The 18,781-nt window shown below is 46.4% G+C and overlaps 1 pseudogene; it reads right to left on the bottom strand.

Moving 5' to 3' along the window:
- Positions 1 to 1,675: 1,675 nt before the first annotated feature.
- On the bottom strand, positions 1,676 to 2,842 carry LOC132080783 (cytochrome b-like; annotated as a pseudogene).
- Positions 2,843 to 18,781: the final 15,939 nt, after the last annotated feature.

The following is an 18,781-nucleotide window of genomic DNA, read 5'->3' as shown; positions in this document are numbered from 1 at the left end:
CAGCATTTTGATCCAGGGGATGTCCTGGAAGTGCACTGCCTACCTGCCCCTGCTGCCGAGCACCACGCTCCAACTCCTTCTGTTCAGTGGATTTTTGGGAATTCAGAGGTCAGTATGTATTATATGCTACTGCAACTAACAGAATGAATTTGCTTTGCAAGCCCAGTTTTGTCCTGGGTTATTTTGTGCATGGGTCACCTGAACCTGTGACAATGACCAGCAGGGAGCTACAGGACACTCCTACTCTGATGTCAATAAGTTCTGAGAAGTGATTGAAATATGTCAAAAAATTGGAGGTAATGTTTAGCCGGTAAGTTTCAGCAAAGTATTGAATATGTCTTAGTTCCATGGATACAAACTACTAGGTGAGATTGCTGGGTGTGCAGGGCTTAGGGAAGTGATTCCCTGTGCACCCAGCACTGAAATCAAGTAATGCCTCCTTTCTAACCCTGAGCTGGCAGCAGGGATCAGGCCTTGCTTGGTCACTTTCATTTTGACAACTTCTGTTAGCGGCTAAGAAAGGTCCAAATGAAACCTCCTCCAGCTGTTTTCCTCTGGTTGATCTTTTTAGGCACCAAAGCTCTGTGCCACGGGTGGCCTGGGTGTGTGCAGAGCAATGCAGCCCCCACAAAGCCCTTGGTTTCCCCACGAGTTGCCAGTTTGACTGCTTCCAAAGGGGAAGAAAGGCAGAGATGTACATCCACAGGAGTCCTGGCCATGTCCAAGAAAGGTGCAAATATGTGGGGAGATTTGTTAGCAATGATTTCAGCTGTTATGCCAACCCAGTGCCTTCTCTCCTGCTTCTGTGCATTATAGGTGAGTAATGTAATAGTTGGCTCTCACAATTAAGAGATAGATATTATGTGGATAGATATTATGTTCAAATGTAAAGTGCTGTTATTGTAATATGTCCTCCCATAGTCCTCTTTCTTATCCCCCTTGTAATAGTCTTGGTAGTCAGGGCATTTGGGGAGGGCTGGCTTGTGACCAGCAGGCAGGGTGTAACAACACCTGACCTCCAATCAAGATGCAAGAAAGTAATCTCCACCACTGGACGGCAGAGAAAGAAGAAAGAATTGACTGACCAAACATTGGGAGGGGCTAAGGGTAAAAAAAGCAGAGTATCCCTTTTGTAGATGAGCATGCGGCTGCTAATCATGGAGACTTCCCAGTGCTGCAATCTTTCCTTATACAGTCTTTTCTTAAAGTTTAATAAACCTTTAAAAACTTAAAGGTTGCCACCTTCTCATAGTGACATAAGAAGGTTGCCTTGGTGCACGGAAGCCCTGAGTGTCAGAGCCCACTCCTATCCGCCTGACTGGGGTGTCCAGGGCACCTACACTGGAGCGTGGATACTTGCATGTATATACCTAGCTGCCCCTGTGGCTACAGACACCCCCTTTTTAGCTGAACGCCTTGACAGGAGCTTTACCAAACCAGTGGCATCCTAATGCTCTTTCTGTTTCAAAATCAGAAACTCAGTCACTAAGAAAGAGCAGGAAGACATACAAAAGCCAAGTAAGGATACACCCTAACCTAAGTAGAGAGGAAACATCTACTTACTTGTGAAATGTGTCATAAAATAGGCACCATAAGTAATGCCATAGGCAGCAAAAAGCAAAGGAGCAATTCACTCAATCATTTTAACACTGCCCTGCAAGTTTGCAGGCTGTGCTCACACAGTGGAAAAAGCAAGGCTCCTGTGAGTGTGCAACAGCCCACTGACAATTGCCTCAATCAGAGGGAATAGAATTAGAATGATTGGGAAGTATGTGAATGAGGCTAGTTGGCCAATGATGATGAAGGGGTGTCCTACTGGCTGGCTGCCTACTCAGGTTAGGATGAGGACGTTGGCGACTAGGGTTCAGAACAGGATTTGTGATAGGGGGCGGAAGGGTATTGATTGTAGTTTTGATGTATGTAGTAGTGGGGTGAGGAATACGATGAGGATTGAGGCGGCTAGAGCTAGTACGCCTCCTAGTTTGTTTGGGATGGATCAGAGGATGGCGTAAGCAAATAGGACATATCACTCGGGTTTGATGTGAGGAGGGGTGACTAGTGGGTTGGCTGGGGTGAAGTTTTCTGGGTCACCTAGGAGGTTGAGGGAGAATAGGGCTAGTGAGACAAGTAGGGAAAGCATTAGTACGAATCCTAGGATGTCTTGGATGGTGTAGTATGAGTGGAAGGGGATCTTGTCACAGTCTGTGGGAATGCCTAGCAGGTTGTTTGAGGCTGTTTCGTGGAGAAAGGTGAGATGGACGAGAGTAAGGCCTACGATGACGAAGGGAAGGAGGAAGTGGAGAGCGAAGAATCGGGTCAGTGTGGGGCTGTCGACAGAGAACCCTCCTCAGGCTCATTTGACTAGTGTTTGCCCGATGTAAGGAATGGCTGACAATAGGTTTGTGATCACAGCTCCTCAGAATGATATTTGGCCTCATAGTAGGATGTATCCTACGAAGGCGGTTGCTATGAGGGTTAGGAGGAGGATGACTCCAATGTTTCAGGTTTCTTTGTTTAGGTATGAGCCGTAGTAGAGTCCTCAGCCGATGTGTGGGTAGATGCAGATGAAGAAGAAGGAGGCTCCGTTTGCGTGGAGGTTGCGGATGAGTCAGCCGAATTGTACGTCTCGGCATATGTGAGCGACAGAGGAGAAGGCTAGATTGGTATCTGCTGTGTAGTGCATAGCTAGCAGAAGACCTGTGACGATTTGAGTAATTAAGCAAACACCTACTAGAGACCCAAAGTTTCATCATGTTGAGATGTTTGATGGTGCTGGGAGGTTGATTAGGGCGTTGTTGATGATTTTGAGGATTTGGTGGTTTTTACGAAGGTTGAGGGCCATTGGTTATTTCTGTAGGTGGCTACGAGGATGATGAGAATGGATAAGGTGAATGATCCTAAGTAAGCTTTGATTAGGCCTGAGTGGAGGGTGGTGGCAGTTTTGGTTGCTGTAAGTTGTAGGCTGGCTAGCCCCTCTGGACCTACTATTTTGTATTAGGAGAGGTCAATTAGGTGGGATGCGATGTTCTGTCCTCCTTTGAGGAAGTTGGTTATACTTAGGCGGTGGGATAGGGGGTTAAAGTATCCTAGGGATGTTGAGAAGTTTGAGAAGGGGGCTTGTTTGGTCAGGATGAGAAAGCTTTAGCTTGGACAACAGGAGCAGGAGCCTCGTGAGGGGCCTTCAGCATCTCCTCAGTGCATCCAAATATTTGAGCCACTTTTGGAAATTACTTTTCCCCCTTTTTTTTTCTTGTTTTTTGTTTTTTTTTTTTTTTTTGTTTGTTTGTTTGTTTGCTTGGAGGAAGAGGCTGTTCATTTTCTTCTTCTCCCAGCTAAAGTTCTTTTCATCATTATTTTCTGCCCTTTTATAGCACTGGGACTGGGTCTGCTAGAATTTTAATTTCCAAGGTATCACTTCTGGAGAATGCAGTAGTTTTGCATGAGAACACATCATTCTGTGCAGGGACCTTGGTGCAGAAGGAACTGTTGTGGTTCCAGGCCAGCCAGTATGGCCTTACAGATCACTTTGAGCTTAGTAGTGCTCATGCCTTTTTGCAGCCCAGGGAATCAGTGTGTGTTTTGGGTTTTGGGAACTGAGCAGGAGGTCAATGCCCTTGCATTCCAGCTGCTCCTCAGAGGTCACAGGAGCTGGAAGGGGCTGGGCTGCATTTCTGATTCCAGCCAGTTTAGCTCCACCACTGTGGTCGAGTCCAAGAGAAGAACTTGCCTGAGCACAGATGCACAAAGAGTGCAGTTCCCAGTGCAATGCTCTGGGTCTGATCCCTTTCTGTAAGGACCTACATGCTCCACATTCCCCAAGAGTGTGCTTTTTTGAAGCAACAGGAGAGCAATCTCAGGATTGTAGTTCAGTGTGGCACTGGCTACCAAGTTCTGATATCTGTAGCAACAGAGAGGACAGTAAAGAGAGATTTCAGTAACGAAATCTATCTATCTCTCTATCTATCTATATCTATCTATCTATCTATCTATCTATCTATCTATCTATCTATCTATCATGTAGCATTTACATAATTGAATCTTCCTGGCTCTGGTCCAAGGCAGTTGGAGGTGCAAAGGTCACCTAAAGCATCCCTTTCTGGAGAGGATTAGAGACATGTTCCCTCAACCGATTCTGAGCAGGCGGAGATGTTTTCCTCTCCAGATATGATGGTTTTTCCCTTCAGAGTTGTTTCCCTTCTCTGGCCTCTTGTGCCCTGAAGTCCCCAGTTAATTCTTTAAATTTCTGCCTGTCCTAGAGAGGTGCAACAATTCCATGTTTAGGTGGTGTTTGGTGACTCTGGTCACACATGCATTACATGACACATGGTTTCCTTCACTGGTATCCCCAGGGCTGTGTAAGTGCATTCATTCATGGGGCCTTAAGAGAGTCTTCTCTTTCCCTCAGCAGCAGCAGCAGGGAGCGGTGGCAGGGTCAGGACAAGGAGGAGGTGCCTGCCCTGGCCCTTTGCTCCCGGGCCCCAGGCCAGGAGGGCTCTGGCTGCAGCAGGGCGCTCTTCGGGCAGCCCCTGGCAGCCTCTGCACAGAGCACGGCACGCTGCCCCGCCCTGCTTGTGCCACTTTTCGTCAGCAATACCTTAGCTCCTCTTCACAAGGAAAGAACTACAGCAATCTAAAAAGAGATCATTCAAGTACGGTTCTGTCTGCCTTTGTGTTGTACTTCAGGGCATGTATTTTTTTGTCTAGAATTTCATGGTTTTTATGAAAACATGCATTCATATCTGCACATTTTTGTAGTTTTTATTATTCATATACCAAAACACACCTTTTTAAATTCTTAATTTATTGCAGTTTGTAATTTTGAGGTAGTATATTTTAAAATGTCACAAAACAACACCCTTTAGGTAGTTTTCTCCTTTTTTAAAAAAAAAAACATAAGCCATTTTAGTCTCTGTCTCTCCAAGTTGGTTCATACCAGCCTATTTCAAATCAGGGCTACAATACTTTTATAGGATTGAGAGAGGTCCAATGAAATGCACACCAGTGATTCCTCTTGTGCAATGTCATGGCCCTGCCATAAAGCCTCTTTTCACTTTTTTTTTTCTCTCATTAGCTCAAATGCAAATGCACGTTTAGTTGCGAACTTACACAAGATGAGCAAAATCAAAATGATTTGAGGGGCCTTTGGGAGCTCCTTGCTGATCTTTCTGCTTCTTCAGCTGAGCAAGGCTCTGATCCAGGCAAAGAGATTGCACTTAGTGCTACACAACCATTTGGCTGGAACTCTGCTGATTTCTAGAACAGCTGGAGGCCTCTATCTCCCCAGGATGTTTTGGCTGAGCCAAGCTTTGCTGGGTTTTGGCTGCAAATACCATTGCCCTTGCTTTTTTATATCTACAAGTACCATGGCTGGGCAAAAACTGCCACGAGGGGCATCTTCCAAAGGCACTTTGGTCTGGAGTTTGTGAATGAACGAGAGCTTCCTCCACTTCCAAACCACATGAAAAAAATAATGAATGAGAACTTCCCATCCTTAACGAACAAATGACAATTCAGAAGTGGATCTAGAGCATCGGAATGAAAAGGAAGGCAATCTTCCAATGGAGTTGTGCTTTCAGGAGTTTTTCTTCTGACTCCCACTCACAGCTGGCACTGGAAAATGTCACATCTCTGCAAGCGTCAGTGTCTTCTGTCTACCATCAGTTGTTTTGCTGCAACAATCAGAACAGGCATCAGGCTGGAGAGAAGCTCAGCTGATGCTTGCAATAGGAGCTGCCCCAAGGAGAAAAAAGAAATGAACTTTTACCTCCCAAACCCATCTCCCCAGAGGCTCAAGCAGGATTTCTCTGGTTCCCAGAAATACAAAGAAATAGGGCTGAGAAGACCCTCTGCAGCTATGTGTTCATGCACAAGACTTTGCTGATGCCATTTGGGTTTTGCCTTTTTTCTTTTCTGTCTTTTCTGTATTCCTTGCACATCAATTTAGAGCTCTGTAGGCTACTCGATTTGTGACTACTTTTCCCAGTCCTTTTCCATGGCCTTTACCTAAGCAGAAAGACAAACTTCCAGAGCTCCAAGCGCCAGGGGGTAGAAGGCCCCAGTGTTATCTGGGTTCTTCCTGGGACAGACCCCTGCAGGGAGCTGGTGGACTCACCATCCCTGCAAGTGTGAGATGCAAAGCTGTGTTTCATGTCAGGTACAACCAGGTGAAGTATGTACTTGCGAATGCGAAATGTGTGGACATGGACAATGGGATAGTTGCGAATTCTAATAATAGCTGAGGAAAATAAAGCATGGAAAAAGGCCTATGAACCTATCTTTTGTTTGCAATTAACCCCGGTTGATTTAGGAGCATTGGAATTAAGGTGTTAAGGATGTTGTTTTTTGCTTGCACTTAGTCCATAAAAAAAAAAAGGCTCTGCAATAATAACCTTTTGAAGTATAATTTTAGAATATTACTTGTATCCTTGAAACTGTAGCTTTGGAATATATCTAAAGGAAATATGCTTATCTCACGCCTTAGTGAAGCAGAGAAAAACAGTTTGAGAAAGGAGATGAACATCACCTCAAGGATTTATGGGTTCAACCAAGGGAAGCTGGACATCACTGTTATGAGATTTATAGTCTCTGCAATTAAAAGGTGGACCCACATCTGTGGAGCTGGACTCCACCAGATGGGATTCGTCTTTCTTCTTTCGCAAACTGGACCGTCACCATCTGGGGATACTCCTTTGAAAATACATCCTGAGAAACTAAAATCACAATAGTGTATAGAATTGTGATGTAATGATTTGGAATAAAAATTGCTGATGAGTAAAAATTGGAAATAGAAACTGTTGAAAAAAAAATGATGAGTACCCCTATATATACCTGTAACCATCAATTATTGGTGTGCAGAGGGAAAACTTCCCCCCCCCCACTGTACCCAGCGCTGTTTTGCTCATACTTTACCATATTAAATAATAAATTGGTTTCTGCTTGAATATTGGCCTAGTCAAGCTTCTTATTCATAACGCAAGCCTTTAAAAGAAGACTGGATGTGGCACTCGGTGCCATGCTTTAGTTAAGGTATTAGGCCATAGGTTGGACTCGATCATTTTTAAAGTGTCTGTCTTCCAAGCCAGTGATTCTGTGATTCTGTGACTGACGCAGCTTTTCCTGCAGCCCGGGAAAGGGCTGCGGAGGCCCTTGGCCAAGAACGGCGATCAGGGCTCGTGGAAAAGAAGCAAAGGGCTCAAGGCGAAGGCTGGCAGGGCACAGCTGCCCCAGAGCGGCCCAGAGCGAGCCTCATGTCCTCCTCGTCAACCTGCGCCCTCTGCGCTGCCCTTTGCGGCGCCGGCGGCTGCTCTCGCTGCGGGGCTCCAGGGCGTGCTGGGGGCCGGGCCCCTCGTCTTCGGGAAGCGCCGGAGCCTCGGAGGTGAGCGGCTGCTGCTGTGGCCGGCAGGGGAGAGCTGCGGCTGCGGCCCCGGGCACGGCGAGCTGCCGCTATGGCCGGCTCCTGCCGCGGCTCCTGCCTCTGCTGCGGGCTCTGCTCCTGCCCTGTGCGCACAGACACGGCCGAAGGCTGGCCGGCAGCTCCCTGCCGCTCCGCAGCGGTCCCGGCCGGGCTGCTGCTCTCTGCGGCCTCTGCCCGCCGCTGCCGGCCCCGCCGCGCTCCCGCCTGCCTCTGCCGCAGCCGGGCCCATACGGGAGGCAGCACACTGCGGGCGGCTCGGAAAAGCCCTGCCCGCAAACCGCCCGCCACGGCCTCGGCCTCAGGGCACAGCCTGCCGGCGTCCTCGCAGCTGCGAGCCGGCCCGGGCAGCCTGCCGGCCTCGGCCACAGCTCCCGCCTGTGTCTCCATGGCCGCGGCTGCTCGGCACAGCGGGCTGAGCACAGCCAGCGCCAGCAGCAGCTCCTCACGGGCCCAGGCCCTTGGTCGCTCGGAGCCCGCCCAACCCCGAATTCCAGCCCTGAGGGGCTTGGCATCCCAGTGCATCTCCTGGGGACAGCAGAGTCGGCCGCTGAGCTCAGCCCATGGTGACACCACCAAGTGACCAATGGAAAATTCACCAAGTCTTCATCAGAGACAAGAGAAAACTCCCATGGTGCCTGGCAACCTGAAGCAACTGCGAATTCCAGATCATTCTATCCATGTAGGAAAAGAGGCTTTTACATTAAAGCAGAAAAGAGTTATCTAAAAGGAGGGCATGAACAAACAACAAAGTTATTTGGACTCATGCTTCTTGTGTCTGTTAGAAAGGCCAAGAAGATGCACTCCTTGCTCTTCTGACACAGCTCTCTCTGTTCATGGTGTAGGACAGAGAGTGCTGATGATGTCCAGGAGCTGATGCAAGGGACAGGGACAAGGATGCAGCAGGCACAGTGCCAAGCTGACAGAGGGATGATCTCTGGCAATGGCACTGAAGGAGAAGAGTTTGCAAGCAGGACAGAAAATGGCTCTTTGTTTCACCTCTTCTTTCAGTGCTGCTAAGAATGTAACCTGGAGCAAGCTGGGAACACCAGAGCCTGGAGCCCTTTCCAGGCAGGGCTGCATCAGACACAAACCAGCAGGGGACTGAGGAGCCCCTGGGGTAGCAGTGAGCAACCTCGGGCTCTGCTCACTGCTGCTGGCATTTTCTATTGAATCATCTCCAAGGACTTCTGTTGTGCTCTGTATTTCTAAGGATTTCCCCCCTTGGTTTTTTTGGTTGTCTCCTACACCTTTTTTTCTCCATATTTTCCTACCCTGTCAGCAGCAGCCCCTGTCCAGAACTGGCTCAAAAATATCAGCAAAGTAGCTAGGAACAACAATGGGTGGAATCCTGCGGCTCAGGAATTCATGCCAGAGCCCTGCCTGTACCTTATGCTTTGTCAGGACCTCCTTCTCTGAGCAAAAACTAGGGATTAGTGGAGTTTTTTTGCCAAAGAGCTCCTGAGAAGCAAATGTTGTCCTAGATTTCTCAGGAGTGTATCCGTTAAGTTCATGGCTGGCAAACAGAAAGTAAGGCCAGGGTAGCAGAGCAGCTGGGAGCTGGCCACTCCCTGCAAAGGGCTGGTGTATGATGTGAGAACACCACGTTCCAGGAGGGGTAAGTGGGCTCAATGTGCTCAAGGTGCTGCCAATGAGGTTTGGGTCACTTAGAGAGTAGTCAGGAGCGGTGAGCACTGGAAGATCCAGCTGCAGTCCCCATCCATGTCCCTTTCAGTGCTGGCTTTAGGGTGTCTGCAGCCTGGATCCAGAGCGCCCTGGGAGGCTCCTGAGGCTGCCTTTGCACTCAGGGTGAGGATGCCCAGGAGCCCCTGAGGCCGCAGTGGGGACCAGGGCTGGGGCTTGTGGCCTGGCAGGTGTGGCTCTGGGGGCTGTGACATGCCAGGGCATGGGTCACTGTCACTGCCCTCCGCAGCCCTGGCTAGCTCTGTGATGCTCCAGGGACAACGGCAAGAGTGGGGAACTGGCTAGGTGAGGGTTTTGCCTGAGCCTGAACCTCTAAGCCAAATGCCTAGCAGAAAAGACCCGTGGAGGACCGAGTCAAGGAAGCAGAGGAGGCTCTTCTGTGGTGTAAAGGGCAGCAAATTCATCAGGAGAGACCTGGGAAAATTCTGTGGGGAAGAATTCCCAAAGGGAACAAATGTTGAAAGATTCCCGAGCACCCCTGTGCACGGGTTTTTTAAAACCTTTCAAAACAGGGGGTGGACACCATATAGTAACCAATAAGCGGCTCTTGGGGTGCGGTTTTGAGGGCTATAACAAATCAGAACAAGGGGAAGAGAGAGCATTGGGATAGGGATTGGATCTTAGGGTGACGGACAGGGAACTTTCTGGAACAAAGGGTAGGGTTTGGGCTGATGGATGGGGCAAAGGGGCCGGGTTGTCTTGACAGGCAGGGAAAAATCTGGTGAGGAGGGAGGGGATTCCTTGAGGGACACTTGGGTAGGAGGGCATAACACAGGGGAGAAGCTCCCTGTAATAACTCGGGTAACACTTGAACCTACCACTATATAACAGAACATTTGACTCAATAAACTAACACACTGCAACACAGAAATTCAGGCTTTCAGCAGCTGAGAGGTGGCACTATTAGAACCCGCAGCAGCTGGTGAAATCCATCTCTGTCCTTCAGGTTGTTGCTGTGTGGGAAGGTGCTGCGAGTTGCGGTGGCTGCACTGCCCCTTTGCTGGGAGGCTGATCTGTACGGGGGCAGAGCAGTAAGCTGCCATGGTGAGCAGAACATGCTCAGAGCATTACAGTTCAGAGAATGGCACTGCCCCTGAAGGGCAAAAAGCTTGAAAGCATAGAATTCTGTGCGGAACCATTGCACAAATTTTCTCTTCTAGAACATGCCCATTTTTGTATACTGTAGATGAATACTCTGGATTTTATAGAATACATGGGTTTTTTTCTTAAGGTTTTTTGGAAAAACTCTCAAGTTTATTTCTGTTTGTATTTTACATCCAGCATGCATACAGGGGTTTTTTTTGTTGTTGTTATTATTTTTCTTTAGTAAATACTTAGGGGAAAAATACCTAAGCATTCTTTAATCCTTTGGGATATTGTGGGTAATATTCTTAGAAAGAAAACCTTGTTGAACAAGTGTGAAAACGCAGAGAGAGAGAAAATAGCATAAAAGTCTTTTAGAACAGGGCGTGTAATAAGGACTGCAGAACTGAGTAATTCCTCCAAGGCAGAATTAGCAAGATATATCACCAAGAATACCTGCCAAGATACTTCCTTAAATCAGGGGAAATGTGACCTGCAGCCATATGAAGTACAGCCAAAGCAAATGAAAACCTTTGGAAAAGAGGGAATTTTGCCAGTGACATCAGTCTGTCTGGATAACTGAGGGATGCCCATCAATATTGCACTACATTCCTCAATATTTACAATGTCTTTTCTCCCAATTTCTGTGAAATGAATAAGCTGCAGTTGTTTACCATTAACTTAAGCTCTTAGGGGAATTACCAAGCACCATGTATGTTTTTCTGTAGCTGAGCAGGACTTGAGTTTCCCAAATCTTCTACAAAGCAGAAGGGAATCACACAGTTACTTGTGCTAATGTTAATGAAGGGTTTCATGAAAGCAGGTGAATGAGAGCATTGCATTGTAAAACTTCCACATGCAAGAAAACAGGAGTCCACTTAGAATAAAACATATACGGCTAGCATAACATCAGAACAGGATAAAATGAAATTGCTAGACAGGAACGGATGCATCAGAAATTAGGTGTATCATTTCTGATACATCTGCATGCATTTGCAAGCTAAAACAGAAAAAGAAGGGCAGAGATAATAAGGAACGAAGATTTTAAAATTGCACTGTGCAGAAGAGACACACGAACCACCAGTGTGAACACAGCTGGGAGATTCAGCTTGGAGATGGATTAGAGTGGAATCCATTCACTGAAGGTCTCTGGTGGACATGAGTGCAAATACTGAGGAAAAAAGGAGAAAAGTTTAATTTCTGAAAGCTGTTTAGATTGCTGGAAGCATTGTCTAGAGATCTAAAAATCTAAAGCCTCAGAGAATCTGAACCTAAACCATCCCCAAATGGATTGATAAGGTATGATGAGCACATCTCTGCTGTTTTCAGAGTCAATGAAATTGACAATGAGTGTCTGGAAATTAGGACTGCCCACCCAGATTTTATCTCCCTTACTTTAAGAACACCTTAATAAGGCACTTAGAGAACTGAACACTGACATTCTCACCCTGCTCTATTTACTTTACATTTGAATACAGGCTGGTAGAAAGAGAAATCGGGCTTTAATTTCTCCCCAAATTACCTGTTGTACTTTCAGGTTAGGAGTAGATGTAAAATTCAGCTAATCACTCTCTCCATCCCTGAATATTCCACTAGTGAACTGACATACAGAACATCATTTTTCTCTTTTGTACCTTCCTAAAATGGTGCCCAATGAACAGGACACTTGCATAAATCTCACAGAAAATCACCAAAATCGCTGAAATTAACACTCAATTCCATGATAAAAGCTTCTGAGAAAAGGCTTGACAGGATCACTGAACAAACTGAAACTTGGAAGAGAAACATGCATTTCAGACCTGATCAAGGGGAAAGAAAAAGAAATGCTGTAACAATTCCAAGTGGAAAGTAAAGAGAAACACAAGAAGCACAGAAAGAACAAGGCCCTGTCAGATGACCTGTGCAAGGTAACTTTGTGCCCCAGCACTGTTAGAGGACATTCCCTGTCATTGGTGCAAGCAGCTGGAGCCATAAATGCTGATTGATTTGGGGGCCACAGTCTTGATAAGTGCAGAGGTGGTTCAATAACCTGACATGAGGGAGTTCCCTCCGAGCAACTGGGATGGCACAAAGAAGTGAACAGCTCACCACAGCCTGGCCCGCTCGGCTGCTTTTCCTTCTGACCCTCCTGGGGAGGCTCTGACATTTCCTCTTCCCTGATGGAAGCGCAGCTGCTGCCAAGGGAAACGTCCCCACACTCACTCAGTGTTCCCTTTGCTTGCCAGGTGTCCCATCTGCTGTCCCTGCCCAGGAGAGCTGCTCTGCTCGGGAGGAGGAGACCGAGCGAGAGCCTGGGAACATCGGCGGCTGCAACCCCTCCTGATCTGGTGCTGTTTATGGATGTGTAGCTAGATTTGGATAGTTACAAGTATAGGGATATTTACATACAATGAGTGATATTTGTATAGGGATAGTATGTGTGTATATTGTTATATTGATGCGTGTATATTCATCTGTTTACATACTTGTACAGCTCTGTAGCTGTGCATTTCTATTGCTGGGGATGTATGAATTTTTTTTTTTGGTCCATTGATATTTGTGTATTTATAGACAGGTTTGTTATGTTTGTATTATATTGTCATGTTACATGTCATGAAATATGTAATGCATGTTTACATCTCTATATTGTTATGCCTATATATGTATTTACTTCTATTTATTATGTATTGAGTTGTATAGTTCTAAAATTCTATTTATTTAGTTCTGGATCTGAGATTCTTTAGAGAGGGATATTGATGTTTCTGTATTTGTATATGGGCTGTACAGTTGTAGTAATATGTAATAAATTTAATTGTTAAACTCCAATTCAGTAACTTCAATATTTGTGTACAGTGAGTTGTTGCAGAGGGTTGCAATGAAGTAATTTTTTTTTTCACTGAAGTCGATATCTGTATATATTTACATATCACAATTCTCAGACTAAATTAGATTTTAATCATAAATTGATATTTCTGTGTTTCTATATTGGTAGCACAGGTGTTGTAATTTAAAATAAATTTCATTTGTAAACATAAGTTAATGTTTGTGTATTTGTACATTAGTAGTGTGGGTGTAACTATCTGCAATAAATGCAGTGTTTCAACTGAAGTAAGTGTAGATTTGTGCTGCCCAAAGCCATGAGCAGATGTAAATGCTGGAGGATTTTGGCCATGCCAATCTCCGGCCATGCCCAGCACATGCCCCACCTGCACTCGGGCTGGGCAGGGGAAGCGCAGATTTGGGCTGGCAGCAGAGCCCCACGTTGGCTCAGAACTCGCTGCAGAGGCTGCTGAGAAAACTCCGGGGCTCCATGAGCACAGAATCCAAGCAGGAGCCACCCGGGGAGGACAAATCCCTCATCCCACAGGCAGCTCTTTAGGAAAGGGCTCCAAGTGTCCCCCTGAAGCTCATCCCAGAGACCAGAAGCCAGCAGGGATCCTGAGCCAGCTCTGCTGCCTTTGGCAGCACTTTGGCAAATGAGCTGCAGCAAGGGGGAGGCAGCAGCGACTGTGACTGCTGCAGGCTGGGGATGAAGGGAGGGCCATGGACACAAGTGCTGAGATGCTCCAAAATCCAGAGGGAGGCTGGAGAGCTGGGAACCAACTTGGCATTTCAGTGCCAAGCTCTCACAGGCACTGAAATGATGGAATTCCTTTGTGTGAAGTTACCTGGAGGAACTGACAGGGAGTTGCTGCTAGGATCAGCAGTAGCAGAAAGCAAAAATGTACAAACACTAGGAGATCATCTAATATCCCCCACAAGCAATGGCTTCAAAAGTGATCACATATATTAATAAATTATATTATATTATATTATATTATATTATATTATATTATATATCATATCATATCATATCATATCATATCATATCATATCATATCATATATCATATCATACAATATCATATCATATGCATGAAATTTAATGCACATGTATTTTTGGACAATTTTAATTTTTGGTATATATTTTCATTTAAGATATATATTTTAGTCTTTCAGCTCGAGAGAGTGAAGATTTACAACAGTGCAAAACCATCTGCCCACACAGCAGTCAGCCCCTGGGTGTGTGCATGCACGCTCACTCACTGTGCCTGCTCTTCTCAGCATCTCGGGGCTGCTGTTTGCACAGAATTGGGATGAATTTAACTCAACAGAGCCATGAGTGGGGTGTCCAGCTTGTCATGAACACTCATGTGGCAATGAACAACACAGAGCACTCAAATCCCATTATCACAGGTCATTTCATTCCTGCTGGGCACTGCGGAACTCTTAAAAGACACAGAAAAGGGGTGGAAAACATTGGCATCATGCTACTGCTGGTGTCCTCCTGGAGGAAAATCTGTTGGGTTTCTTAAGGTGGTAGCTTTCCAAAACCTAGGAAAACTGCTCAGCACTGGGTCGCAGACATCTTTTCATAAAAATCCTTTCTTTAGGATTTTCCCTTCTGGGAAGCTGAGGCCCCAGAAAAAGAATGTAAACAATGGTTATCTGCTGCTGTGGAATGCAACAGGTGCACCTGTGATTGGCCCATGTTGGATGTGTATAATTAATGGATAATCAAGGACCGAGCTCTCTCTGGGACAGAGTTGGAGAGAGCTCCTTTGTTATTCATTCTTTTCTATTCTTAGCTTAGCTAGCCTTCTGAGAACTTTTCCTTCTATTTCTTTTAGTATTGTCATAATGTAATATATATATCATAAAATAATAAATCAAGCTTTCTGATCATGGAATCAACATTCTCGTCTCTCTCTTCACCTGCAAACCCTTATGACCATGGTTAAAGCACTGGTAGCCCAATTGTGACTTGACTTGGCAAATATGGGGTATTAACAATGGACTCCATCCTTGGTTCAAATCACCTGCCCTCACCTGCAGACAAAAGCACCACCACCAGCAGCAGCAGCTACATCAGTCAGTTTTCTCAAAAAGCTGTGTTAAATTTGGGAGAGGAAAGGAAAACACATCAGACACTGTGGATTAATGACAAGACTCTGAGGAACAGTTGCAAAGCAAAGGGCAGCAGCTTCTCTCTGGGCCACTCCTTGTGCTCCAAGGCAGCCGGGCTGCCCTGGCTGCCCAGGACCCTGCGCCCCGCGGGCTCTGCAGAGCTGCACAGCGGGGAGGCAGCTTCGGGCACCTCAGCCCCTGGGCAGGAGGGGCTGCTTGCTCTGCAGGGCTGCCTGTGGGCAAAAGCAGGGTGCTGGCCTTCTGCTCTTGGCCCCAGCCTGGCCTTGCAGGGCTAATGCTGTTCCCTGTCTCAAATGTGCTAAAGACAGACTTGTTTGTTTGCAGCTCTGCACAGGTGTGATTTGCACCACAAAATACTGAAGGACTGAAGCCTGAACAGACCCTGACTGAAGCCTCAACAACAGGACCTGAGCCAAAGCTGCCCTCTAGATCACCTTCCCAACCCAATGTTCTATCTATCTGCTACTTAACCAAGTGTTATTATCAAGAGGAATGTTGCATCCATTCACTGGTGAAACACGTCTTCACCTTTCTGTATGAGGAAAATGGACAAGGCCACACCTGGCCTTGGTTCCTCCTTGAGCCCTGGGCAGGCTCAGGGAGAAAACCAAGAGGAGAATGACACCAGCTGTGTCCCCAGCAGAAGCTCTGGCACATTGCTCGTCCAGCACTGTTGGAGCCGGGCTACTTTCACAGCACACTCGGGAGCCTCGTGGCCGCCAAAGGAGGAGGCACCGCAGGATTTCCCGGTTCCCGGCCGTGGCTCTGCAGGGCTGGGCTGGGACAGCTTCCCCCAGCTGATGTGCAGCTCTGGATGAAGGGGACAGCATTGGGCTACCTGGTGGTGGATCTTCCTTAATCACCAGAGGCACCCTTTTGTAATAATGCTGAGGTGCATTGCTTAGCTTATCCTTTCCTGACTCTTTTTTGCACTTTTCCATTACAGTAAATCACACTGTTCCTTCAGCTGGTGTCTGTGTCTGTCGACGGAAGGAGATCAGGACATCAATTAAGATCATCACGGGCCCAATTTTATTGATCAGTACAGCAGGTTAAATACAGTTCATAATGAGCTTCATACATATTGCAAAAGTTGAGCTCAGGATTGGTTAGTTACATATCAGCAACTACGCCTACTTCTGCATTCTTGTGGTTATACTTTTGATACTTTCTACATATTCTCAGGGAGAATCTCTCTTCCCTATCCTCATGTTGCGGCAAGGGCATTCTGTCCTTGCCTGTCATTGGTCACTGACTTCTGACTTCTCCTTTCAGCTTAATGACTGCTGACTTCCTTCTCTCAGCTTGACCAGCGGCATTATGTCAGTATGGCCTTTCTCAGCTAACCAACTATTACTAAATCTCTCCACATGTGTCTGCATCTCTGACTCTCTCCACCATCAAAACAAACACACAGCCAGTTTAGCACGAGACCTGCCTCTCTGCCAGCCCATCTCTTGGCAAACACCCCTGGTGGCCATCTCCACAAATGAAATTCCCACTTTGCAACTTCCTTTTCTGCAGGCAGGTGAGAAAAGGAGCCACTCCCAGTTCTGGACACCTCCAGAAACCAGCTGCTTTCAGCATTCACAACCCTGAAATATCAACCTCCTTCCTTAACCTGCCACAGAGAGCTCCCACCAAGAGGCCTTTTGTCCGAGGATACCCACAGAAGAGCTGGAGAAGGGAGCAGTTTGAAACACAACTGCTTCAGAGTTTAAACCTGCCTTTACCAAATGAGCACACACCAACCTGTCCCAGAGGGAAAAGCAGGCAGGAAAGAGAAGCTCCTCTCCCACATCAGCAAACTCTGTGTTTCCTTCTGTTCCAGCTGGAGAGTGGAGGCAATGGGCTGCACCTCACTTTGGGAAGGAGCCCTGGGAATTGGCCTGGTCTGGGAGGGCAGTAAAAGGAATTCCCCAAAAAGTAGGAAAAGATTGTCTGGAAGGAATAGATGATGACAATATTACTGCAGAAAAGCAAAAAAAGAATAATTGTGACGAACAAACATTCCCAGACCTGAGATTGAGATCTTCGGGGCATCTTCAATTCCCCCACTGCCGGTGTGCCTTGGTGATTTTGGGGAAAAGAAGCGTTCGGCCCATTCAGCCTTTGCACTGGCAGTAGGGTGCAGGCCTGTGGCAAGGCCGAGCCTGCCTCGTGGGTTGGGCCTGGGCTGTTGGGCTCGGGTCCCTGGGCCAGGGCCATCTCCCGGCCTCCTGATGGGGTTGGGGGTTTTGATTCCCCCTTCTGATCCTGGGCCACCGCTTTGTGGGCCAGATCTGGGGTTCCTTGTCTGTCCACTTGGGCCAGGGTCCCCCAAGGCCTCTCTGGCTGCTCTGCTGCTGCTGCTCTTTCATACAAAGACAAAAAGCCAAAAAAAAAAAAAGAAAAAAAAAAAAGAAAAGGGTTGAAAGAGCTGGCAGCAACTCAAAAGCATTTTGTTTGATGACTGTCAATGGACTTTTGATAACTATTGATGAATTTTTCTGTAGCAAGCCTGTTTCAGGACCAAAAGGGACTTTCAGAGATGGCAAAGAGGAATATCTTCAGTCCATGGACTTTTCCTGAAACTCAGCTCCTTGAACTTGAATTTTCTTTGCATTGTTTTTGCTTTATCTTATACTGTAAAATTGTTTTAGTGATATGATAGAATTTTATGTTCTACAGGTGAAGAAATTCCCTGTTCATTCCACAGGAGCACTTGAATGATGTTTGATTGGCAACAGATAACCTGTCAAGTGTTGGTCCTTTTCTCTGCATGAGCCCAGCAGAGAAAATGACAAGCATTTTTCTTTTTAATTTAACTAAATTAAAAAAGGTGACATGTTGCAGACATCTTTTATGAACAATCCTTTCTTAGGATTTTTCCTTCTGAGAAGCTGCAGTTTCAGCAACAAAATGTAAACAATGATTATCTGCTGCTGTGGAATGCAACAGGTCCACCTGTGATTGGCCCATCTTGGATGTTTATAATGAGTGGTCAATCAAGGACCGAGCTATCTTGGACAAAGCCCGAGAGAGCTGCCTTTTGTTATCATTCTTTTCTATTCTTAGCTTAGCTTATGAGAGGAAACCTTACCTCCTTTTCCATTTTAGTATAGTTATAATGTAATATATATATCATAAAATAATAAATCAAGCCTTCTGAACATGGAGTCACCATTCTCGTCTCTCCCTTCACCTGAAAACCCCTGTGACCACGGTCACAGGAGGGTCTCTCTTGCCTTGGTGAGCCCTCAGCCCTCTGGGATACACCTCACCTCAATGCACACTTCAGGTGCTTTGTTGTTTTCTTTTTCTTCCTCCAAAACACCAAGAGATCAAAATTCTTGGTAAAAACAGGACTTCTACTTTCAGTAAAAGTCAAAAAGAAGCTCTGCAAGGCTTCTTCCTAGATACAGATAAAATACTCTGGTGATCTTATCATACCCTGTTCTCAAACTTTTGGCTCCAGCTTCTACTCTGGAACACCATGACTTCCTTGTAATCTGAAAGAGGGAACAAATCAAACCTCAAGAACAGGTCCTACCTTTAAAACCAGTGTCCCTCGCACCAGAAACTTCTTTTCCTGTTGTGATAGATGAGTCATGTGATGATTGACTCTCACAATTATTAGACAAATATAATGTATGTG

This window comes from Ammospiza nelsoni, chromosome 17 (genome assembly GCF_027579445.1).
Source record: "Ammospiza nelsoni isolate bAmmNel1 chromosome 17, bAmmNel1.pri, whole genome shotgun sequence".
Lineage (NCBI taxonomy): Eukaryota > Metazoa > Chordata > Aves > Passeriformes > Passerellidae > Ammospiza > Ammospiza nelsoni.
This window is presented reverse-complemented; position numbering and strand designations above follow the sequence as displayed.